This window comes from Triturus cristatus, chromosome 6 (assembly GCF_964204655.1).
Source record: "Triturus cristatus chromosome 6, aTriCri1.1, whole genome shotgun sequence".
NCBI classification, from domain to species: domain Eukaryota; kingdom Metazoa; phylum Chordata; class Amphibia; order Caudata; family Salamandridae; genus Triturus; species Triturus cristatus.
This window is the reverse complement of record NC_140589.1, coordinates 342,480,518-342,506,607: the sequence shown is the minus strand read 5'-3', so window position 1 is coordinate 342,506,607 and position 26,090 is coordinate 342,480,518. Positions and strand designations below refer to the sequence as shown.

The 26,090-nt window shown below is 47.0% G+C and overlaps 1 long non-coding RNA gene across 1 annotated transcript; it reads left to right on the top strand.

Moving 5' to 3' along the window:
- The first annotated feature begins 253 nt into the window (after positions 1 to 253).
- Positions 254 to 12,516, top strand: LOC146817154 (uncharacterized). Its single transcript, XR_014962495.1, has 3 exons — positions 254 to 553; positions 9,838 to 9,922; positions 10,007 to 12,516. It is a non-coding gene; the product is annotated as an uncharacterized LOC146817154 (long non-coding RNA).
- The last annotated feature ends 13,574 nt before the right edge of the window (positions 12,517 to 26,090 follow it).

The following is a 26,090-nucleotide window of genomic DNA, read 5'->3' as shown; positions in this document are numbered from 1 at the left end:
GGATCTCGCATTAATGAGGAAACCCAGAAATGTGAGGTCATGCAAACGGGAGGAGGAGGGGTGGCTCTCTAATGCAGCAATGCCAACGCCTGTCTGAGAGAAGCTAAAATTGCAAGAGGGACTGACATATGGCAGAGATATGGCAAGGACCTTCTGGTCCACAAGCTGACAGCACGCAGGTCTCTGTGACTGAAATTTTAGGAGCTCTTCCTTGGTATAGGTAGTAACTTTAGTCCTATTTAGAAGATAAAGGGCAGGGTCCCAGGCGGAAGGCGCGAAACTGGCGCAGACGGGCCTGCCTTTGGCGCACTAGTAGTGCCCGCTGCGCGCGTCCGCTGTGCCTCCGCCCCAGCATGTCCTTAAGTAAGCTGGGTCGGAAAAACAACTAGTGCGCAGCCTGCCCTCGGCAACCGGAAGTTGGTCCTTAACAAACCGGCAAAGAATGATCGGAAATACTCGCTTCCCTCCGCTTCATTCGGCAGAGCCGCGGCGGACCGAGGAAGCGAGGCAAGCCCCCCTCAGAGGAATAAAGAGAGTGGCAATTAAAAAGCAGGTAAATCCTAAAAATCCTCTGAGGTTGTACGTAGAGCTAAAACAACTAAAATAATATTCCTCCAACAGTTAAAAAGAATTAAAAGCAAAGTGCCCAGCGCTCATAGCAGCAGTTCAAACATACACAAGGTGATTACTGTTCGAGACTCCTTGGGGTCCAATGTACGCATGCAAGAGGGAGCTAGTAACATGCCAAAAATCCAAACCGTGATGTCCTGGAATTCTGCAACTTGCTGTAGCGTTGCAGAAGGCCCCATTCTTTAGGTCTCGCGAGCCAAAGGCTCGAAGAGACATTTTATATGTGGGCTTCTCAAAGTGCTGCCGTGGCCTAAAGCTACAGTGCACGTGAACGTGCACGCGCGCAGCGCCATGTGTCTTTCCTCCGTAGCGATCGTATTCACGATCACTTTCACTTTCGCGGGCTCCTCTGATCCCCTTCCCGTCAGCTGCGGCCGCACCACTTTGCCCGCCCCCACTCCCCCTCCCTCCTCGTCAACTTCAGTGCGCGCTTGTTATACAATGCAGCCCACTCCCTCTCCCTCCTCGTCAACTTCAGTGCGCGCTTGTTATACAATGCAGCCCTGCTCTCCGCTCCCCCACCTGGAATGCGCGTGCGCGCCACGCTCCGCCGGGCTTATCTTGTTTTTGTAACCTTAGGGCCAGAGGCTGTCTAAGAAGGCAGTGGCGAACACACACATTCTGGGGTGAAAGGCACCCCCCTTCCCAACATCGCAGGAACAGGAAACAAAGCATTATGCGCATATACCCTGAGCCCTAAAACATGTAGCCAGCTGATAACAAGGATGCAACACAGTGGTTTCATTTGGCTGCAAACAAACGTTTGTTTTCCAAGCTGTCCGACTCTCTCTGGAAGCCCCGCCCGCACCTTTCACCTCTGCGCTGTAAAGTCCCACCATGAATGCTGTGTTTATGCTCTATCCGGTTCTCTATGCCATGATCGCTCAATGTGCTGTAACTCATTATTGGGATCGTGAGTTGTGTAAAGGCTGTACATCCCTCGGAGTCGGAGGTCTGTCTTCGGGTGGACTTTGGTCTTCTGCTAGGTGTCATTCTAACTGGCATACATACCAGCGTCCTTCCCACCTTGAGCCTCTTCTTGACAGTAGTCAGATTATCGGGCTCGATCCTCTGTATGTGGTCATTCTGTCTTGTGAACTCAATTCTCCCTTTGAGGCCCGTCGTTCTTTTAGGCCTCTTTTTGGCGCTTTACCCAGCAGCAAGTGTGGGAATGGTTGCTTCAGTCAGTGATGTGTCTCAATGTACGCGGAGTCTGTGCAGTGTCTGCGGGGCTCATGCGCTTCGTCCTCTCCAGCATCAGAGCTGTCTGCTTCAGACGGAGAACGGCTCTCACCCTCTTTGTCCACCTCCATTATTGTGCGTGGTTTTTGACATCCGCGTCACCACCCATTTGGGGATTCCTTCATATTTATCCTTGGATATCCCTTGTTTCCCTTTGTGTGTTTTTTTTCTGGTCAGTCCCCCCGGGGCACAAGCAGGCATCCACTTCTGTCTTTTTTGCTCCGATCAGCTGTCCTGACAGAAGTGGATGCCTGCTTGTGCCCCAGGGGAACTGACACCAAAAACCGTATTTGGTCAACTTTTGGATGAGGAACGGGGAATGCTTCATCACTGAGCTGGGTGTTTCGTACAAGGGGCCTTTCATTGCTGTTATGATGTATGTTACTTTATATTCTCTGAGAAGATTCGACATTTATTTCAGGGAATGCAGAGATTTTTTCGAGGAGAAGTGAGCAATAACACCGCTCCTTGTCAGTCTGTAACTGGGCGTTCATTATGAAAGAATTTAGATTATCCAGTCGCGATTCTATCTTCTTCACGTTCTTTGCCAGGGACTGTAATATTACAATCTGAGAGTCCATTTAGTCAGCATGCACCATTGCCACCTAGCCCATGGTTGTTAGTGTGGTGTCAATGACCGACCACCAGTTCTGTATCTGTAAGTTCATGACTGGTGTGTCAAAGGTGGACTTTTCGTTGTTAACCACTGAGCCAGGGTTATCCACCCTATCTTTCTGTACCAAAGGGGCTTTGTTGCACCTGAGAGATTCTGAGTCCAAGCGGGATCTAGGCTCCTTCTGAGACCCTCAAGTGGGTGAGTGATGAGATTGTTAATTTTTCCCTTTCGTTGTTTTTAATTTATAACGTTCATGACCACTATTACTTGACTGGAGGCCTAGTGGGTCCGTTACCGATAACAATTCTTCATCTCTTATGTACGGTTCCTCAGGTCTAATGAAGCTAAAGTCTGTGCCATTGTGTTATGATTATGATTGCACACACACACACAACCACACCCACAAGCACACACAACCACACACACACAAGCACACACAACCACACACACCCAACCACACACACACAGAAGCACACACAACCACACACACACACAACCACAACTACACACACAACCACAACACACAACCACAACCACACACACAGAGAACCACACACAAAACCACAAACACACACAAAACCACAAACACAACCACATACAACCACAACCACACACACACAACCACACACACACACAATCACACACATACAACCACACACACAACCACACACAACCATACAAACACACAAACCCCACCACACAACCACACACACAATAACACAAACACATAACCACACACACAATAACACAAACACACACACAACCACACACAACCACAACACACACAACCACAACACACAACCAACCACACACACAACCACACACACACACAACCACACACACACACACAACCACACACACACACAACCACACACACACAACCACTCACACACACAACCACACACACAACCACAACCACTCACACACACAACCACAAACACCCACAACCACCCACAACCACCCACAACCACACACAACCACACACAACCACACACAACCACACACAACCACACACACAAAACCCCACAACCACACACCCACAACCACACACACAAAACCATATACACACACAAACCCCACCACACAACCACACACACAATAACACAAACACATAACCACACACACAATAACACAAACACACACACAACCACAACACACACAACCACAACCCACCCCCCACACCCACACCCACACACACAACCACAAGCACACACACACACAATAACACAAACACACAACCACACACAACCACACACAACCACAACTATACACACAACCACAACAGCACACAACCACACACACACACAGAACCACACACAAAACCACAAACACAACCACTCACAAACACACACAACCACACACACACACCACCACACACACACAAACCCCACAGACACACACACAAAACCACACACACAATAACACACACATAATCACACAAACAAACACACAAACACACACCCAACCACAACACACACAACCACAACACACAACCAACCACAACCACACTCAACCACACACACACAACCACACAACCACACACACAACCACACACACACAACCACACACACACACACACACACACACACACACAACCACACACACACACACACACAACCACACAACCACACACACACAACCACACAACCACACAACCACACACACACAACCACAACAACCACACACACACAACCACAAACACACACAACCACACACACACACAACCACAATAACACAAACACACAACCACATACACACAACCACACACACACACACACAATAACACAAACACACAACCACAAACACAAAACCACAAACACAACCACAACCACACACAACCACACACGACCACAACCACACACACCCACACACAACCACACACACAAACACACACACACAACCACACACAATAACACAAACACACAACCACAATAACACAGAACCACACACACAACCACACGCAAGCACACACAATAACACAAACACACATCCACACACACAACCACAACTACACACGCAACCACAACACACACACAACTACACACACAATCACAACAACACCCACACCCACACACAGCCACACACACAACCACAAACCGTTTTCTGGCTGTCAGCATAAATACGCTGTCACCAAACACGATGAACACCTTGGGAAAGTTTGTGAAGTCACCCCCAACTTTGAAACCCCTTGTTGTAGCAGAGTGTGTGCTGTACACATGGCAATACCTTGACGCAGCGGACTGTTGCAAGGAATGCTTTGAGCCTCGGAGGCTGACAGACCTCAGTCTGTGCATTAGTTCACCCCGTCTTGGCACTGCATAAAAACAGGATGCCCACTGTCCAACATAAAGTGAGACATTGTGATCGGGGCTGGAGATGCTGTTTAGCAATCTGCTTAGAACATTGTGTTTCATTTAGGGCATTAAACATAAAGGAGCACTGGCAATGCTGATAAAATGGATTTCATTTTGAGTACAGACTAAAACTTTTTTAAAAGCCTGCTGTACTGAAACAAGCATTTGCAATGCAATAGGTCTCGCATTTGCAAAAGTTTCAGCTATTGACATTGTTCATGACAATGCCTTTTTAATCTATTTTATAAAACAAACACATAAATAAATGGCATTATCATTTACAATGCCAATAGCTAGTTTTGCATTATTATTAACAATGCCAACTGCTCACAGTTTTATAATGCGAGACCTATTGCATTGCAAATGCTTGTTTTTTTAATGGAAACATTTTATTGACAATTTAAGGTCGACAGCAAATCATTTGCATTGCTCAGTAACAAAAACAATACACATGGTTTCAGCAGTGCCTCATGTAATTGGAACGAGTCACACAGAGTAAGTCCCGGCATATACAGAAGGTTTCATGGGAGACATCTATAGTGACAAACCATGATAGTCCCACCATTTTTCTAGATTTTATCATATTTGTGGGGACACCCCTTGGCTTTAAAAATCATATCTTCCATTTTTCCACACTAATCTATTCCCCTAATCCACAACTCAATCGAAGGGGCCACAAAAGATGTCAAGTTGCGAGCTGTATCACGTTTAGCTAGTAGTGTGCCCAGGTCTACGAAAGTCCTGTCCCTTCTAGGCCCTCCCAGTTCATCCATGATGCGAAGAAGAACAATCTTCGGAACAGCATAAAGTCATACCCACCACAGCAGATAACACAGCAGCCCAGAACACCTGTATAACTGGGCATTGCCATACAACATGGAAAAAGTCTCCCATGGGGTTCTTACACCTACCGCCAGCCTGGGAGTCTATAACACCTACCCTTCGCATGTGGAGAGGGCTCATGAGGGCGGGATGGAGGTATTTGAATTGGATAAAGCGGAATCTAGCAAAGTGCGGTGAGCCATTCAGGCATCTCGCCAGTCCGCTTCATCTAGAGTCCCTGGCCCAACCTTCCTACCGCTGTTTCAGAGGAGTCAGGGAGGTGGGCGGGTATATCACAAGGGATCTATAAATCTGGGATACACTGCTCTTGCCCAAATGGCCTATAACAATTTTGTTTTCAAGAGGACTATATTCAGAGAGTCTCTGAAGCTCATCGCCATGGGTATGCAGGGTGTGTCAGTGTTGTAGATAATAGTAGAATTGGGAGGATGGCATCTGAAATTCTGTGCTCTTAGAAAGATTTAATTTGATGGTTGCCCAAACATCTCCAAGTCTCTGTATCCCAATCGAGTTCCACCTGTACCAACCACCTACCCAACAAGACTGGGGTCTCCCTAGTAAATTTGAGATTCCATCCCAACCACCGGAGGGTTGCTCTCCATTCTTTTAATGCCATCTGGGTTACCTCCTGGACACCAGAAAGAATAGGGGCACCATACAGGACATGAATCACAGTCCAGTCCCAACAGGGCCAACTCACCCCGGTAGGCCGGGTCTTCCCATCCATTGTGTATGCAATCGGTAATTGGGAGTAAATGTGTCACCCAGTAATATAGTCGTATGTCTGCCATGGCCAGACCCCCAAAGGCCACCTTGGGGTCACCCTCAGCCCAAATGAATTTACGTCCCATTACCAGGACTGAGTCAAACCATGTTTGTGGAATGTGAAAAGAATAGCTTTGTAAAGCGTAGAGGAGTCTAAGCAAGATCATCATTTTCTATAAGGTGATCCTGGCCATGGTATTAAGAGGAAGATTAAGCCAACGTTAGAGGTCCTCTCTAGCTCTGCGCACAACAGGGGCGAGATTCATGCTCCAAGTCAAGTCCAGCTCCCAGGAAATATGCATCCGGAGGTAGTGGAAGCTAACCCGATGCACCAGAGTAATGAATTGCCAGGCCTCGTCCCTGTGGTCCCCTTTTATTGGGACTAGTAAGGATTTGCCCTGGGTGACCTAAAGTGCTGATGCCTCTCTAAAGATGATAAGGATTCTGGAAACCCTGGGCCCCGTGTCAGCGGGTTTGCACATGAATAAAAGGACATTGTCTGCATATAGTGCTATGTGGTCTTCCAGTGCCAGCCCCACACCTGAGCATCGCAACAAATCCACACCGCCAACTGTTCAATAGCGAGCACGACCAAAAGCAGGCACCCTTGTCTGGTACCTTTCCTGACTGGAAAGGGGTCCGACAATACACCATTAACTCGCGCCAGAGCACCCGCAAAGAGGACCCAGACATACGCCCGGAATAGAGGTCCAAGTCCCATGCCACCAAATACGCCCAATCCACTGTATCAAATGCTTTTTCAAAGTCTATTAACAGGAGAGCCGTAGAGCCTCCTAGAGTTGCAGAAAAGTGCTATATGTACTTGACGGATACCGTGCCTTGTGCTGCACCGGGGAATAAACCTGCATTGGTCCTGTTGGACCTAGGCATGGAGGACCATCAACATCCAGAATTTTTGCATATAATTTAACCTCACTGTTCATGAGGGATATGGGCCGAAAAGATGTGTGTGTTGTCGTAGTGCCACCTGGCTTTTGGAGGACAACAATAGTAGCTTGGTAAATCTCTCAGGAGAAGTGGATATGGGAGACTGCCACCGTATATTTAACATGAGGAGTGGTGGGATCATGTCAGGACAGAGCCTGTTGTAGAACTCCATGTCTTCCCGGAGTGGAGTTCTGCCAACGCATCCCCAATCTCATCTACAGTAATATCTTGATTTAAGGCAGTTTTATCCTGGGGGGTATATACAGGGCAAGGGAAGTTTCCCCACCAAAGGAGTTTCCTCTGCGGCGTTGGGGAGTGGTTTATGAGCGTAAAGTTCTTTATAGTACTTTGCGAAACCTTCAGAGATCTCTTTCGAGTCATCCACCCACACCCCAGAGCTCCCCATAACGTGGGAAATCACCCTGTTCTTATTGTGGTGTGTGGCGAGCTAATGTATCAATTTACTCGATTTCTCACCCAATTAGTACACCAAGCGCGTGGCCTCTAGCCAGCATTTGCGGGCCTCATCTAGACAAAGTTGGCTCAGAGCAGTCCTATCCAGTTCTACCTGACGCCTCTCCAGGGCTGTGATCGTCCCTGGGGTCTATTTCTATTGAGGTTTCAAGCTTGACCATACTCATGTGTTTTTTGTGATCGGTTCCCCGGATGAAGGGACTGGCTACACCCCTTATTATATGCTTTACCCACCTCCCAATAGGGTTGAAGCTGAATCAACACAATCCACAATAGTCTCGAGAAATGATTTAAATTCGGCTGATAAGTGGTAAGTGAATTTCTCGTCCTGAAGAAACCAAGTGTTAAGAAGCCACATTGAAAGACTATCCCTGTCGAATGAGTCGAACTGAAGTAGAACTGGTGTATGATCTGATATCCCTGGAGGTAGGATCTGGTTTTCTGAGCTTCAAAAGAGATCAGTGGCTGGCATAAACAAATAATCAATGAGGATTTGGAAGCCGTGGGCGGTCGAGGCATGAGTATAGCCCAGGTCCCTAGGGTGCCATATCAGCCAGGCGTCGCTATGGCCAAGTCCCTTTGACCAGTCCTTTAAACTCGGTTTACGTCTGTAAGTAAGTCCCTTAGGCCTATACCAGTCATGTGGGTCCATAATATCATTGAAGTTGCCTCCTAGTATTATCACTGCCTGAGGAATTATATGGAGGCTGAATTGAAAAAGCCTGAAGGTTACTGGTACAACGCGCAGAAGTGACTACGCTGTGAAAATGTTTCCTAGTCAAAAGTTGCAGGGTACAACTAATAAAAGCTCAAAGGGAGCACATATGACAAAGGTTAAGGCCAAATTAAGGTCCCACTGTGGCATAAAAATGAGTAAGAAGAAATACATGTGCAGTTCCTTTGAAGAAATGTATCACAACAGGTGATATGAACATCGATGGATGATCAGACAAATGAGTACAGTCAAAGAGAACCGATAAGTAACCTTTAGCTGTCCACCACAAAGCCTTGCAAGGGTAAAGACAACAAAAGCTAAATAATCAGAAAATTTCACCTGAAGGTGGCAACCTGCTTTTCCCACACCATCATACAATCTAGTCAAATACCGGAACTTATCGACTTGGTGGAAGGACCACAGAAAACAAAATAAGACTCAAACAGTGCAAAACTAGAGCACAAAAAGCTGGACAGTGAGCATTTTCGGATGTGGCAAAAAGGTCCACACAGACTTGCCCCACCAGCGACTTCTGATCTGCTGTGTAGAAGCTCAGGGCTCTCTTTTGTCTAAGTATTGGAGTCTCTTCTCCTCCTTAGACTGATTTGCATACGGCTGAGTCCAAACTGCAGTGGCATGGTATGCAAGATAAAGGTGGATTGGTTTGCGGGCCGAGTAATTACCAGTTGCTCAGCTTGATTCAAGCATTCCATGTATCACTGTTGTGTAAACTAATTAAAATAAAAAGAATAATGTACAGATTCTTGCTTGATTACAGGATGTATATATCAGATCAGGAAAGGAAAGGAATTGTAACTACATACCAGGGACTTTGTGCAGCGAAGAGGTTTGTCTAGGTGACAATACGTCTTGGCAATAACTCCTTTAAGGGTCCTCAATTTTGATGCACTCTACCAATTATATGTAACATGCACAGAGCAATACACACATTATTATCAGAAACAGACATGTGCCAACATAGAAACGTTCATATGTTGTGCACAGACATAGACCCCTCCCACAACAATATCATAAGATTGTTAGAATTATATATGCATCTTTAAACAACAATGTAGACACTATAGGATTCTACTGATGTTAGATTCCCATCCCTGGGTTGGGTTATACTTCTGCCATAGATTGAGTTTAGGCACGTTATCTACTATTTGTGCACTACAATTTGTGCTACACATTAAAACAGAGTTTCAGGCTAATTCTGAACTGAACAGTTTTCTTCTGTTTCTTTGCAGGGTTCAAAGGAGGGATTTCAAAGCAGTTTAGCAAGCGTTAAGATATGCACTGACCCTGGCAGGGTACAGCTCGCAGGTTTCATAGGTAAGTAATGAATTGAAAATGCAGAGCGATGCGACGCAAGTGCGTTACTGCCTATTAATCCTCATTTTGTTTTCTTTTTTGCAGGGCTGCCCAAGTGATGCAGGCGAGGGAACAGGAATTCCTAACACTGATGACAGCAAGGTAACAGAAGCTGCAGGAAGAGATGGCAGCAAGGGAACAGGAACAGAGAAAGCTGCTGTATGAGAGGTGGCAAACCAGAATGGATAGCATAGCTGGTGGGCGTGGTTCATATAGGAGCAACGCCCAACCTGGCCGCCTCTTCTTATGAGCTCCTGCTCATGTGATTGGACCGCTCAAACCTTCCCATGTGACGGGCCTGCACTGCCCTACACAGTTGATGACCACATCATGGAGGCTTCAGCCTATTTTGGACCTACATCATCTTACATGACCACATCATGTGACCCAAAAACATCAACACAGGAGCAGTCCCAACAGCAGGAGGTTTGCCATAGTCCAGGGCAGTGGTTGACAACTACCTCGTTGAGGTAGGGAAACACTGGCACCTCTGGCCTCTAAAGATGTGTGGCCACCACCACTATCACTTTTGTGAACACACAAGGAGCACTGGTGAGGCCAAAAGCTAGCCCCTGCTCCACCACAAACCACAGGTAGCGCAGGTAGGCCCACAGGATGGGTGAAAGGGAATGGGAATCCTGCAGGTCCAACACTACCTTTCAGTCTACAGGGTCAAAAGCAGACAAGACGTTGGCCATTGTGAGTATTTTTAGTTTTTCCTTCGGGAGGAAGACGTTGAGATGATATAGGTCAAAAATAGGCCGAAGCCTCCATCCTTCTTGAGCACATAAAAGTAGCAGTCACCCTTTTAATAGCCCCTTTGACCAAAAGGACTGGCACTTCCTGCCGCAAAACAGAATGATTGTCCTCCCTCAGTCGTTGGGGGAACGGTGGAAAGAGCAGCAGTGCAGAAAGAAGGAATGGGGCACAGTCCTTCCAAAGAATTTGCAGGGCCCAACTGTTGGATGTTAATGGCCTGCCAATCGAGCAAGAATCGTTTGATCCTCCATCCTTCTGGGTGGCTGTGCTCCATTAAAGGCATGCTAAAGAGGTTTGGCTGATAGAGCTGAAGAGGAAGTACTGGACTGGGTGGCCCATTGACCTTGACTTTGGGGGCAGTTTGTGCCATGCTGGAGTTGGATTGGCTGACTTTAAAGGGACACCTCTGCTGAAGCCTCAAAAGGAACGGTAGATCTGATGCGGCTGGCAAGGTGGGTGCAGGTAAGCCATACCCTTCTTAAACCACTCAAGAGTGGAGTCTTCCTTGTCCCCAAACAGACGAGTCCCATCAAACGGGATGTCCCTGAGGAACAACTGAACACTGCCTAGAAAGTATGGTGGACCACAGCAAATCGTGGTGGAGAATAGCGGCACTAGTGCCACTAGTCTGTCCGATGGAATCGGTGGTGTACAAGCCACAACAACTTATGAACTTTGAAGGGTCACAACCATCTTGAATGGCCTGTGCAAGGACCAGTTGGAAATCAGATGGGACACCTGGGAGGACTTCTAACCAGCGAGTCCCAAAGGGAAAGAAAATAGTGCCACCGCAGGCAGCTGACATTCACGGATCTGAGCACCAAGCTGCTGGATAAAGACTCTAACCGAACTTCTCCACCAGTTTCGATTCCCTAACAAGGGAGTAGTAGTAGTTTGAAAAGTGTTAGGATTGGTTTTGCTTGCGTACATCAAGGGGGGGGGGTAGAGGAGAAAGACAAAAGGACTTGTCCTCCTATCGAACTTCACTGTAAACAAAGAGAGCCCATCCGTCACTTTGGGACTTTGTTTCCACTTCTGGTTTTAGAAAACTGAATGTTTTCTTTAGCTAACCCTGACCCACCAGGGTTTCTCCATGGTGGCATACTTAATCATTGGGTCCTTCCGGTTCCGCTGGGGAACAGGGTGTGCTGCGACCTACGAGTTATGTGGGAGCTCTTATGGTATTGTTTCTGATAGATGAAGAGAATGTAAAGAAAATAGGGGAGGGGGGGTTGTGGAAGATTAAAAATACCTAACTAGTAGGAAAAATTGTTGTATGTATACCTCTAGCCGGTATGGTTAAAAATTGGGGAAAAGAAGGAAAGTCAATGGAATTATGTTTCTGAGTTTCAGAAGTCCACATGTTTCAAGCCCTACCCAAGCCTATGCATCAGGACCAAGGATTACTACTCCCTGATTCCACTCCTGTCAACACTCTAGTTGTGAAGCAACTGCATGCTGAAAAAGGGAAAAAATATACATAGAGCACCGTCATGGTGTTCTATCTGGAAGATCTGTAAAGATATCTGAAGTGAAAGTTAGTCTGCCATAGCTCCCGGCCATGTTACACATATTATACATGTATATTTCGATCATTGGAGACCATCACCACAAAGAGAAATTTTGGTTTAAAATTATGGGCTCCAATCTACTATTGGTTACAACGTTAATAATATAATTTGTAATTAACCTGTTTTTCTTGTTATGAATTATGTAAAAAGCTGTTTAATTAATTGACTACTTATGTCCTTGTGTAACCCATTGGACATATTGTGTTTGGTCAACTATTTACTTGCTGCTGTGAAAATCAATAAAAAAAAAAAAAAAAAAGGAGACCATCACCATTGTGAACCTTGTGATATATTTTTGCAATGCTAATAAGAGTGAACACTTCTAGTGCTACTAAAACATATATATGTGAAAGACATGGGACTTCTAGTCCAGGACATCAACTCAAAAAGTAAATTAAAATAAAATAAAACACATACATGTAGAATGCCTGAATCCTCACTTGCTCACTTTGCCACTGGATACAAGCTAGCCTGGCTGATTAGGGGTGTTACCCCAAAACCGGTCCCAGGATGCTTGTTTCCGGTTAGAGAGGACCTGGCCTGGCAGTTCGGGCTGAACTGTTCCCATGAGGCACAGGGTCAAGAGTTATTTGCATATGGCTGGATCCAAACAGGGGTGACGAAGTGAGCTAAAGAACGATGATGGATTCAACCCAAATCTGTGACTGGGGGCGAGTGTCTGAAAATATCAGCACTCCATCCATCATCTCCTTGTGTTTGCTTTCAATGCCTAAATCCGGCATCACAAGTCCAAATGGGGTGAAAGGATGCCTGTAGTCACACACTGTGGAAAATGTGAAATGAGGAAAACGGGTGATCGTCATAAAAATAAAATTTTCGAAACTGCTTGTGAGAGGTTCATCCCTCTCACTATTCCAAGGCTGCTCCCTTGCTGAATCGCATAGACAGCCCTCCCGTGGCTCTGAGGTTGCTGACGGGGTGACGCCGAGCTCAGTATATGCTGGAAGAGCCGCATGGAGTACATCGGTGTCCAAGTCTAAACATGGCTGTGTGGAACTCTTGAATCTGCTTAGGAGTGGTGGATTGCCCCGGAAACTTGGGTTGTGTCAAAACAAGTTGCAGAATCAATTCTGAAGTCAAACGACTTTAGGAGCAAGATCATGATGTATGGTGCTGCCGTCTCACTTTCTCAGAGGTGTGTGAGTGATGATGAAGGGGAAGAATCCTGCTTAGATTTCTTTTATTTTTTCTTTGATTAACCTGAAGATTTAGATCGAGAGGAAGGCCGACTCCTGGAGCTACTCTGGTGACTTCTGGATCTCAATCATGAACAGGACCGACCATTTGACTTGGACCAGTCTCATTGCGGAGACTTCCAGTGCATAACGATGTAAATTTCACCTTGCTGTCTCAGATGGCCTCTGGGTTCATTGATGCGGAGTCCCTACAGGTCTTAGAGCTGTGGCTCAATCCCAGGCAAATGTGGTGAGGATCGGTCTCAGACCTTTGTTTGGGACAGTTCTTACAGACATTAAAATCTGTTGGTTTGGGAGGTTACTTGCCCTTTACACACTCTAAGACTATTTGTTGATTGAGGTAAGGGTCTCAAAGAGAAAATAGGTAGCTCTGCATTTGTTGGCGGGGAAAGAAAGGAACTGACATCAGAAATGGCATCTATGTAGGTTCTGTTTGTCACTTCTGAAGCAAAACAGAGTCAGTGTGGAGCCACACAATGTCACCTACCGGCGTGCAGAGGTGCTCCTGAACAATTTCCAGATCCAGACTGATGCCTTGGAAATATTCAAAAGGTGAGGAATCTGCAGCTAGAAATGTCTCTCAGAAATCTGAATTACTGATATTTGGTCATGGGTGAAAACAAATCAGGAGTGTGCTCCATGACCTAGGCCAGTCTCATGGTAATGCATTCTTGTTAGACCAGGACGGATGCACCAACTGCTTCCTTCATAGTGGTAGAGGACTAGTGCCCTTACCAGGAGTTACGTGACACGAGCACGGTGGTGGCAGCATAACTGTTTAGTGTTTAATAATTATCAGTAGAGAGGTGAGGGTAGAGAGTGGAGGACCCATTGGGGACCTCCTCAGTGAAGCTACAACGGCTCGGGGTTGGCGAGCAGGAGGCGCGACCCCATAGCCCAACGTGTGAGGCAGAGCAGCGGTACTAGCCTTCTGAGGGCCATGAAGGACAGAACCAGATGCCGGCCTACATTCTAAGAAGCCCAACGAGCGCAAGCGAGTGGCAATATATGCCCTGGGAGGGTCACAGGGAACGGGCCTGGATGTCGGCCCACACCGCAGGCCTAGGAGGGGAGTCTCGTCCGACAGAGGGCCTGGAGGAACAATTGACCAGTGGACACTCAAGACTGCGGCACAATCACAGCGGTAGGAGTGAGGTGACCCCGCCGCCTAGCGAGTCGGTGTGGGGGGGTGGCAGGGCCGTTACTCACAGCAAACAGAACATTGGGCCCAGGTCCATGTGCAGGCAAGAGGGGCTTCGCACGGATGACACTGAGTGAGCTAGGACTCGTCCCCCTGCTACCTGGAAGTGGAGGTGAAGCGCAAAGGCTACCCCAGGAAACCCTGAGAACTGAAGAGGACTCTGGGTTGGTGTGTGAGAGGCACGACCGCATAGCCTAGCAGGCACAGTGAGAGGCAACGCCGACACAAAAAGGCCCTTGAAGGGCGACCCCAAACGCCGGCCCACGCCACGGAAATATCGACTGTGACTCTGCTGACGATCTCCCTGGGGCAGAGTGGGACGAGGAACAGAGCAAGAAGGTACAGAGGGCCCTCCAACACTGACCACAACAGTAGGGGAGAACAGACGTTGAGACCCTGAGAAGCAGCGATAAAGGGCCATAGTTAATCTACAGGCAATAATGCTCGAGGATGTCCACACCACAAAACGCTGCTGAAATTGGGGATAAATTGACACTTGAGACAGTAGCCATAGAGAAAGTAGCAGTAGCAAGTGTCCACGGATAAAAGAGGGGAGCTAACACTACGCAGACACCAATTGGGCCCAGCATCACTCAACACCGACGAAATACAAGACCCCAGACACCAGAGACTAATTGCCCAAACGTTTCTCGGGCCGACCATACAACACTTATTTTCCAAACCCAACACAGGGAACAAAGAAGAAGCTGGAAGCCTGCTAGAAGAACTCCAATGGTGAGGTAGAAAGAAGCTAAAACTCAGAGGCAGGGCAAAATGGACATGTATACAAAAGTGCTCCCCCCACCAACAGAGACGGAGGGAGAACCTTCGGGACCACCAGATAATGCAGCCATCCTCCAAGCGATCCACGCCTCCAGAGATGCCATTAAGAAAGAAATGGCAGGAATCAGGTCGGAAGTGTCCCTTGGGCACCAAGATATGTGTAATATCGCCGAAAGGGTGACTCAAACCGAAACTTGTATCTAAGAAGTGGAAGATACGACACACAAGTTACACTCAGACGTCAATGGCCAGAAGGCAACCTTGAGAGATGTAGCATGGAAGGTGGATGACTCTGAAAACAGGGCAAGCAGAAACAATCTGCGCTTTATCGGATTCCCAGAGGGAACGGAGGGCTCAGACCCACTGACATTTTTGATGATATGGTTGTGTGACTCCTTCCAATGGCAAAGATTTCACCCTACTTTATCATTGAACGGGCCCATAGGATACGCAATACCAGACTGCCACCTGGTGCCCCTCCACAACCACTTATTGCACGGTTCTTAAATGTTTAAGATCGTGACACAATCCTCAGAGAATCACGGCGCACAGGGGAACTTAGGCTCGCCAATGCCAAAATAATGATCGTCCCCGACTGCTAGAAGTGCAGAAGATGAGGCGAACATTCGACTTGGTGAAGGTTACACTGAAAGCCATGCACATTCAGTGCATGCCTCCTCTTTCCTGCCAAGCTAAAAGTCATGTTCGAGGCATATGAGCTGTAGATCATATGCATTAGCATAGATCGCCATCTGGTGTTGGGCTCGGATGTTTACACTTTGTTTTTCTTTGAAGAAGTCTTTGTAGTCACGAGGTAGGTGACTCCTCCTTTCGGTGATAGTCGCATGAGCATCGACTCCATCCATAGATTGTTTTTTCAGCCATCGGGTTTGGATGTGTATTGCTGCGCTCCGGTTTGGTATCGTTCTCGAACCCCTTTACTGTTTTTTTCAGCCATCGGGTTTGGATGTGTATTGCTGCGCTCCTGTTCGGTATCATTCTCGAACCCCTTTGACGTGCAATCCTCTACCCTCTATGGTATTGTCTTAGATCACGCTTTCCCATTCGTCGCCTTTCGTCCAAATTGTGAAACCTTCGATCGGAAAACTTCGAGGCGGGCCATTGGGCCTACCTGCGCTGACCACGCCAGCAGTTGATGGAACGGACACCGTTCAAACTATGTCCCGGGTGTCGTGATAAATTCCCACACACCGACCTGCACGAGGTCTGCAACCTGTTTCTACCCCCGGAACACGAAGAATCATCCTGCGAAGCGTGTCGATCATACTGATCGAAAAAGACCATCCGTAATCATCGGGCTCAACGCCACGAGATGCAACGCGGCAGCGGCTCCGTACCAGACATTTTCGGCGACGAAACACAACACAGTCCTGCCGAAGAAGAAGAAGAACTGGCCTCCGTGTCCGAAGCCGACTTCGACATGGAAGAAGACCTCAGCGTCACTCCGGCTGGATCGTGCGTACAGACCCCCAGTTGCCCACTCAACCTAAGGGAAAGACTCCGGTGTCGCGACGGTCGACACTGCGAAAAAGTGTCAGATCCCCCGCCCTCTGACCCGGCTACGAAACACAAACACAAGCATTCCGGCTTGAGCCGATCCCAGTCAAGTGCTGAACCAACAACTTCAGCACCAAAACATAAGGACAAACACGGGACTCCTCCCATGTCGTCGGTACCGAGGACATCTTTGGCGCCGAAAGCCTTCGGAGCCGTAACCCTCTATGCCAAAGGAGCCAGAACCAAAGTCATCGAAGCCAAAATCTTCGGAGCCGAAAAGCTCCACACCTAAAAGCGTGGAGCCAACAACCTCCGCTTCGGAGCCGAAACAAACCACTCCGAAAACTACACAGCCCAAACCGGCTAAAACTAAAGAACTAGTTCCCAAACACTCAGCACCCAAAGACTCTGAACCAAAATCTTCAATGCTGAAATCCACTCTAAAAGGGACAGAGACTCCTTCCAAAGAACTTCCATCTGAAGAATCACCTCTGGATCCAAAACAGAAAAAACTCAGTATTGATCCCAAAACTAGACACCTTATGGCTGCTCTTCCCAAAAAATGGAAGTTAGACCTCCCACAAGAGGCCCCTATACCTCTTATGCAAAAAAGATACATGGGTACCAACCCTTCTCTGCCTTGTATACCTCTATCTCCTCCTCCTATTCCAAACATCACACCATCAAACTCACCACCTCCAATGTCACCAGACTCACAGGATGACAATTTCGATGATGGGGACGATGATCATTAGATCCCGCAAGACACAGACTTACCACACGACACTGACCCATGGGATGATTACGATAAGGATCCAGATATATCTAATGACCCCGATCTAATCCCCCTAGACCTTCCCCATCTGATGACAATATTGGCTTTGCGCAACTCATCAACAGGGCTGTCCAATATCACGGGGTGGAACTATGTACTGACCCTCTAGAAGAGGATTTCCTTGTAGAAACGTTTACACATTCACAGAGGTCTACTAACACTCTACCCATGCTAAAAGGCATGTTAAAGCATACAAACAAGGTATTCAAGGATCCAGTTAGAGCCCGAATACGAACACCTCGGTAGATAAAAAATACAAGGCCGCTCCTTCAGACCCTGTATACATAAGAGGTCAGTTACCACTAGACTCTCTTGTTGTGTCTAATGCCTGCAAGAGAGCTAATTCTCAACTGGTGACACTCCTCCTCCTGATAAGGAGTCAAAGCTTATCGATGCATCGGGCAAAAGGGTAGCTTCCCAGGCTGCCAACTCGTAGCGTATTGCTAATGCTCAAGCCTTATTGGCACGTTACGACAGGGCACATTATGACGAATTAGAAAAACTTCTACAGCATTTGCCAGAAGAACATAAGGCCAAAGCTAATGACCTCTTTCAGAAAGGGAAGCTTATCACAAATACTTCCATAAAATGCGCCCTAGATGCTGCAGATACAGCTTTGCATGCTATTAACACTAGCAAACTACTCAGAAGACACGCTTAGCCTCAAATCTCTGGATTCAAGCAGGAGGTACAATCCTCCATACTCAATCAGCCCATCGATAAAGAACATCTTTTCGGGCCAACAGTGGATACTTCATTAGAAAAAATATAGAAAAATACTAACACTGCAAAATCCATGGGAGCCCTACAATTACTTTCTAGCAGGGGCTCCTTTAGTCGCTTCTTCTACGGGGTGGCTCAAAAACAGTTTCATCAGAAAATCCCTCCTCCTCTTACAAAGGGAACAACCAATCTAGTCCCTCCAGAGGCTATTTTTGCGGAGGTTACAGAGGGAACAATAACAAGGGCAGAGGTAGAGGCAACCACCCGCACTTCCCCTGCCAACAAACATTGACATTCCCCCACTACCACCCGACCATTCTACTCCTGTCGAGGGACGTCTCTCACAGTTCCTACCTGTCTTGAATTCCATCACCTCAGACAAGTGGGTAATACAAATTATCCAAAATGGTTATTGACTGGAACTTATCAGCACTCCACCAACAATCCTACCCAGAGAGCGGGCAATGTCACCAGAACATCTCACCCTGTTAACACAAGAGATCCTCTCTCTGTTACACAAACATGCAATAAGTCCCCTTACATCACCAAGGAACAGGGATGTACTCCCTATACTTTTTGAGTCGCAAGAACGGCTCTCTCAGGCCCATACTGGACCTCAGACAACTAAACCTCTACATTCAATTGGACCACTTCCACATGGTCACCCTACAACAGGTGCTCCCATTGCTTCAGTAAGGCGACTTTCTTTCCACTCTAGATTTAAAGGACGCCTATTTTCACATTCCCATTCACCCCGCTCACAGGAAATATCTCAGGTTCGTGGTGGACGGACAACACTACCAATTCAAAGTCCTTCCATTTGGGGTCACTACAGCACCAAGAGTATTCACCAAGTGCCTAGCAGTAGTAGCAGCTCATTTAAGAAGACAGCACATTCACGTCTTCCCTTAGTTATAAGACTGGTTAATAAAAGCCAAGTCGCAACACAGCTGCTTACATTACACTCAAAAAACAGTTCAACTACTTTACGACTTGGGATTCACTGTGAACCTCACCAAGTCTCATCTGCAACCCTCCAACACGCAAGCGTATCTAGGAGCTACAATAGAAACCCGCAAGGCTCTAGCGTACCCCAACACAGTCAGAATACGCAACATGCAAACTCTATCACAATTTCAACCCCAACATTCACTAACAGCCCGAATGTTTATGCAGTTGATCGAAATGATGGCGTCTTGCATTCCAATTGTTCCTTACACAAGATTACAAATGCATCCCCTACAGGAATGTTTAGCACGTCAGTGGAACCAGGCTCAAGGTCATTTAAATGATCTGGTGATGGTGGACGGCCGCACTCATCGCTCTCTGCAGTGGTGGAATACACAAAACCTTTCCAAGGGGCGGCAATTCATCGATCCGGTTCCACAGATAGTACTAACAGCAGACGCATCCCTCACTGGTTGGGGAGCTGATCTTCAAACACATACCATTCAGGGCATGTGGACACTACAACAAAAGCAGCTCCACATAAACCACCTGGAACTGCTTGCAATTTTTCTAGCACTGAAAGTTTTTCAGACACATCTAGCAGGCAAAGCTGTCCTAGTTCGTACAGATAACGACAGCAATGTACTATATACAAAAACAGGGAGGGACACTCTACAGCTTTCACGACTAGCTCAAAGCATTTGGAGGTGGGCCACTCCTCAAAACATATACCTCCTTGCACAACATCTCCCGGGAGAACACAATCAGTTGGCAGATCTACTCAGTCGTCAAAGACAACAGATTCACAAATAGGAACTACATCCCCAAGTACTCCTCCCATTCTTTCAAATGTGGGGCTACCCAGAAGTAGATCTGTTAGCCACACACCGCAAAGCAAAATGCCCAAACTTCGCATCCAGGTATACACCCCCATTGTCCAAAGGCAATGCGCTATGGATGAATTGGTCAGGAAAATCTGTTTATGCTTTTCCACCTCTCTCGCTAATTCCATTAGTGGTTCGGAAGCTCACTCAACAATCCCTCACAATGATCCTAGTTGCTCCCACATGGGCTCAACAACCATGGTTCGCAACCCTGTTGGAACTATCAATAGTTCCTCATCAAAAGCTACACCTCTCGCCTAAACTTCTCACTCAGAACCATGGAGAGATAAGACATCCAGACCCCAGTCAACTCAACATTGCGATCTGGCACCCGAAGTCTTAGAATTTGGCTACCTTAACCTCCCATCAGATTGCATGAACATCATTAGAGTGGCTAGACATCCTACTACAAGAGCATGCTATGCAGCAAAATGGAAACGGTTTGCAATTTATTGAACTGAAAACCAAATCAATCCGTTAGAGGCCTCAACTCAAAACAAAATTTACTATCTGTTACACCTACAACGTGCTAACTTAGCATATACTTCTACATGATTAAATCTTGCCGCTATAACGGCTTACCTCCAAAACAGACAACACTTGTCTTTGTTTCGAATACCCGCTATCAAAGACTTTATGGAAGGACTCAAAAGAATCATTCCTCCTAGATTGCCACCTTCTCCCGTGTGGAATCTTAATATAGTCCTTACAAGACTCATGGGCCCACCAATTGAGCCTATGCACAGATGCGAACTACAGTTTCTGACCTGGAAAGTAGCCTTCCTTATAGCTATCACATCTCTTAGGAGAGTTGGTGAGCTCCAGGCACTAACCATACAAGAACTATTTTTACAAATTCACCAAAATAAAGTGGTTCTTAGTACTAACCCAAACGTTTTACCCAGTCGTTTCTGCTTATCATCTCAACCAGTCCGTTGAGTTACCCATCTTCTTTCCTCACCCTGACTCAGTAGAAGAACGTGCTCTTCACACATTAGATGTAAAAAGAGCAATACTTTATTATTACAATAAAAGAACCAAGCCTTTTAGGAAGACAAAACAACTCTTTGTTGCTTTCTCACCACCACATAAGTCCAACCCCATTTCAAAAGCAGGTATTGCACGATGGATAGTTAAGTGCATACAGATATGCTACCTCAAAGCTAAACAAAATAGAGGCTTCCATGGCATTTTTAGGAAACATAAAATGACATTTGCAAAGCTGCAACATGGTCTACGCCACACACATTCACAAAACACTATTGTGTAGATGTGTTAGCAAAACAACAAGTTAGTGTGGGCCAGCCTGTTTTAAGAACACTATTGCACACCACTGCAACAGATACAGATTAGCTACTGCTTGGGAAAGAACTGCTATATAGTTTATGCTAACGCATATGATCTACAGCTCATATGCCTCGAACGGAAAATGCTACTTACCCAGTATGCATCTGTTCTTGGCATGTAGAGCTGTAGATTCATATGCACCCACCCGCCTCCCCAGGTACCTTTACCTGTTGCAGTATCATCTTACTTAGATACACTAAACATGGACATCACTTTCTACTATTACTAACTCCCTCATCACCCTTACGGCAAAACAATCTAAGGATGGAGTTGATGCCCATGTGCACTATCACTGAAAGGAGGAGTCACCTACCTCGTGACTACAAAGACTTCTTCAAAGAAAAACTAAGTGCAAACATCCGAGCCCAACACCAGATGGCAATCTATGCTAACGCATATGAATCTACAGCTCTATATGCCAAGAACAGATGCATACTGGGTAAGTAGCATTTTCCTTTCCATGGCACCTCACACTTCTTTCAAACTCCAGATGAAGCATTGGCCTGGATAGAGGAGTGCCCCCATTACAACAAGAAGTAAGGATCAGTGGGTCGCAACCCAGAGACACAACAACACAACCAGAACCTAAAGAGCAGATGGTGGAAAAGAGGTGTCTACTCATGGTAGGGCGCAGAACACGAACCCCCCTGAGGAGAACCCCACACATGCTGGAGAAGCTGATACGCTCAGAATCAGACGAATATTCCACCCAGGCCCAAGCCAGCAAAAAACACTCCAGCCAGCGGGATAGCACCCACACAGAACCCTCAGACAAGTAATAGCTTGCAGACACAGACAGTGACCATCCACCCCTTAAGAACATTAACCACTTGGAAGATCAAGGCACCAAGACAAGAAATTCAGAGAGTACACACCAGCAGCAGGACAAGCGCGGCGATGAAGGCTGAATCACAGGCTATGCCGACGGCAGACAAACTGTAGAACTGCTACAGAGCCCCCCCCCCAGATGCTACTGTGCTCAGCATTTCTGAGCGCAACAATTCACTTGAAGTTTATATCCTTCATTGCTTTGATTAGAATTTAATGGGTGTGGGGAGTGGGTAGGACTACAGTCCTCTCAGGCTATACTTGCGCCAGGTTGTCATGTGGACAGTTCAGGGGATAGGTGTAGGAAGTGGGAGAGAGTGGGGTGAGGGGGGGAGACAGGTTGAGAGACCAAAAATCTTACAGGTCAGTTTGGGGATACGTTACCTATTCAGCCAGAAACAGGAGTACTGAAGTTTATAGTCAGGGACAGAGGGAAAGAGACCAACAGACAGGCCTGCCTGCGCACACAAGGACGAATATGAGATATACACACACAATGAGTGATGAAACATACACAGCACTGACATGGAATGTCAATGGGCTAGGTAGCAAGATTAAGAGGGGACTGGTAACAAGGCACATTAAGAGACTTGCATTGGTATTTTGCAGGAAACCCACCTGCTGGGTACATATTGTGCCTTTATCGCAAGAGGGTCAAATACACTGCTCGCAAACGCGCAATTTTCCTAAGAGGAGTGGCTATACTAATTAGGTAAACCTCCCCCTACCACACTACTAAAACTTGGACAGGTCCCAGTGGGACCTTTGTTGCCATTCAGGGGGCCTGGGGACGATGAGAGCTAACGTTAATCAGTGTCTACGCTCCGCCAAGACTGCAACCCCAAATCCTAGAGGCAATAGCTAGGATAATATTAGAATCCAGCTCCTACACACATCATTGGAGGTGACTTTAATGATGTAATCAACCCAAGCCTTGACCGCACACACATTGCCACAGGAACTCGTGTTCCCACTGGTGGACTTCACAAAGTCGCTGGGGCTGACTGACCTTTGACAGCGACAACATCCATTAGACTGCACTTATTCCTACTTCTCTGGGGCGCAAAGAGTCTTCTCCAGACTCGATTACTTTTTTTCCCCCGGCGGGAGAGATACGAACAGTGGACAAGATGGAATACCTTGCAAGGGGCATCTCAGACCACTCACCACTGTGGTTGACGGTAGGAGGAAGAAGTAGCAGACAACGATCAGATTGGAGACTGAATGCCTGGGAGCTCCGCGACAAAACAGTAATAGGAGTGATAAGGAAGGAGACTGAGTTATACTTTCAAGAGAATGAGGGCTCAGTGGCCTCGGCTACCACCCTCTGAGAGGCCTATAAGACAGTGATTCGAGGTAGGGTGCAGGATGTCATAGCACAAAAACGTAGGAAAGAAACTCACCAAATAGAGACCCTGGAAGGTAAACTCCTGGAACTTGAGAGAAGCATTACCCCCAGATACTGAGGCCACCCTACTACGGCAAATAGCAGTTACACACAGGAAACTTCAAGCCCTAGCAGAATGGGAGGTGCAGAACCAAATTCAGGTCACACACCACAGAATCTACGAGTCGGGAGACAGAGCAGGGAGGCTCCTGGTTTGGCTAGGCAGGAGGGAAAGAGAGGCGAGCTGGGTGAACCAGATCCAGGAGTCGGAAGAACAACATGTAACCACACACACCATAGCGGGGGCATTCGCACGCTTTTACATGGAATTATATGAGGCTAGGCCACTAGCAGACGAATTACAGTTAGCAGAGTATCTCAGTGGTATAGACACCCCCACCCTGCAGCGGGAAGACAGGGAAGCCCTGGAGACAAAAATTACCCTGACTGAAGTACTAGACAGCATCAATAGACAAAAATCAGGGAAAACTCCAGGACCAAAAGGGCTGCCAACAGAATTCTTCAAGCAAAATGGTAGTTTGTTAGGCCCTCACCTCCTAAATATGTTCCATGTGGCACAGGAGGAGGGAGATACTCCCATCAGATCTTTGTCAAGCCACGGTGGCGGTTATTCCAAAACTTGGTAAGCCCCCAGAGAGCTGCGGATCCTACCGCCCAGCATCATTGCTAAACATCAAAACAAAAATCTTGGCCTCTATCCTAGCGGCACGACTCTTAACGGTGATCACATCATTGATCCACTGTGGCCAATCAGGCTTTATGCCTGGCCGAGCTACGCTTTTCAATATCCCTCGACTAGCCCTTTGGCAAGACACGGTGAAGAACAGATCTAGCTAGCAGGAGCTCCTCTCCCTAGATGCGGAGAAGGCCTTACAACACTGTCCACTGGCCTTTCAGGAGACAAGTCCTTTTAAAGTCCAGGTTTGGATGAGAATTTATGACCTGGGTGGAGCTACTGTATACCAACCCCAGACCTAGTGTTAGGGTCAATGGGGTAAAGTCGTCAGACTTCCCATTAGAAGAGGAACCAGGCCAGGCGGCCCCCTATCTCCCCTACTTTTCGTGCTGGTCCTAGAGCCAGTGGCTGCTGGGTAAGGGCCCATCAAGAACTTAGTGGTTACCAGGACACTGGAGGTCATCTTGCAGATGGACGGATATCCCTTTATGCAGATGACATTCTGCTTTACATCACCAACCCTGATACTACACTCCCTCTGACACTGCAACTGTTTAAGGCATATGGCAAGTACGCAGGATACAACAGCAGCTGGGCAAAGTCGAGTCTCTACTCAGTAGGAGGTTCCATAGATACACGCTCAATACCAGGACATCTACATATCGCCTTAATCAAATCATCAAGAGGGTTTTGGCAACATTTCGGGAAGATGTGGCTGGATGGATATGGCTCCCCTGATGCTGCTAGGGAGAGCTGCCATGTATAATATGATAACACTCCCTTAACTACTATACATACTCCAAAACACGTACCATAGGATCCCAGAGTTTATTTTTAAGTCAATTAACGACGAACTTTGCATATTCCTATGGTATGGGGGCCACCCTAGAGTGGTGTTGTAAACGCTGCAGCGCAGTCAATACAATAGGGGAATTGCCCTGCCAGAAATTCAAGCTTACTATCGGGCAGCACATCTACTGTAATTAATGAATTGTGTCGTGCCCCGGGAGATCACTCTACATATGCCCTGGAGCAGCTCCAATTCCAGAAACATACCTACCTTCACTATCTTTATGGGGGTTCAGGAGTACGAGACCTACTACCCGCTACACAGAGGATGTTTGAGGCTTGGAAAGGGGCGGAACGTCAGATGAAATGGGACAAGAACCTAACTAAAGCCACACCATTATGGGAGGGTAGGCGGTTGTCTGAGCTGGTGAACTTACAGGGCTTCAAAGGCTGGGGCACAGTTGGGATCACGACACTAGGCTCTCCAAGCCGAATATCAACTGTTGCACTTTCAACAATACGAATATTTACAATTGCAACATGCTTGGAGGACACAAAAAACTGACATTACAGATATTCCTGAATATACACCACTAGAAGGTAGATTGCTACAAGAGGAGATACCCTCAAAGGCAGTTTCCT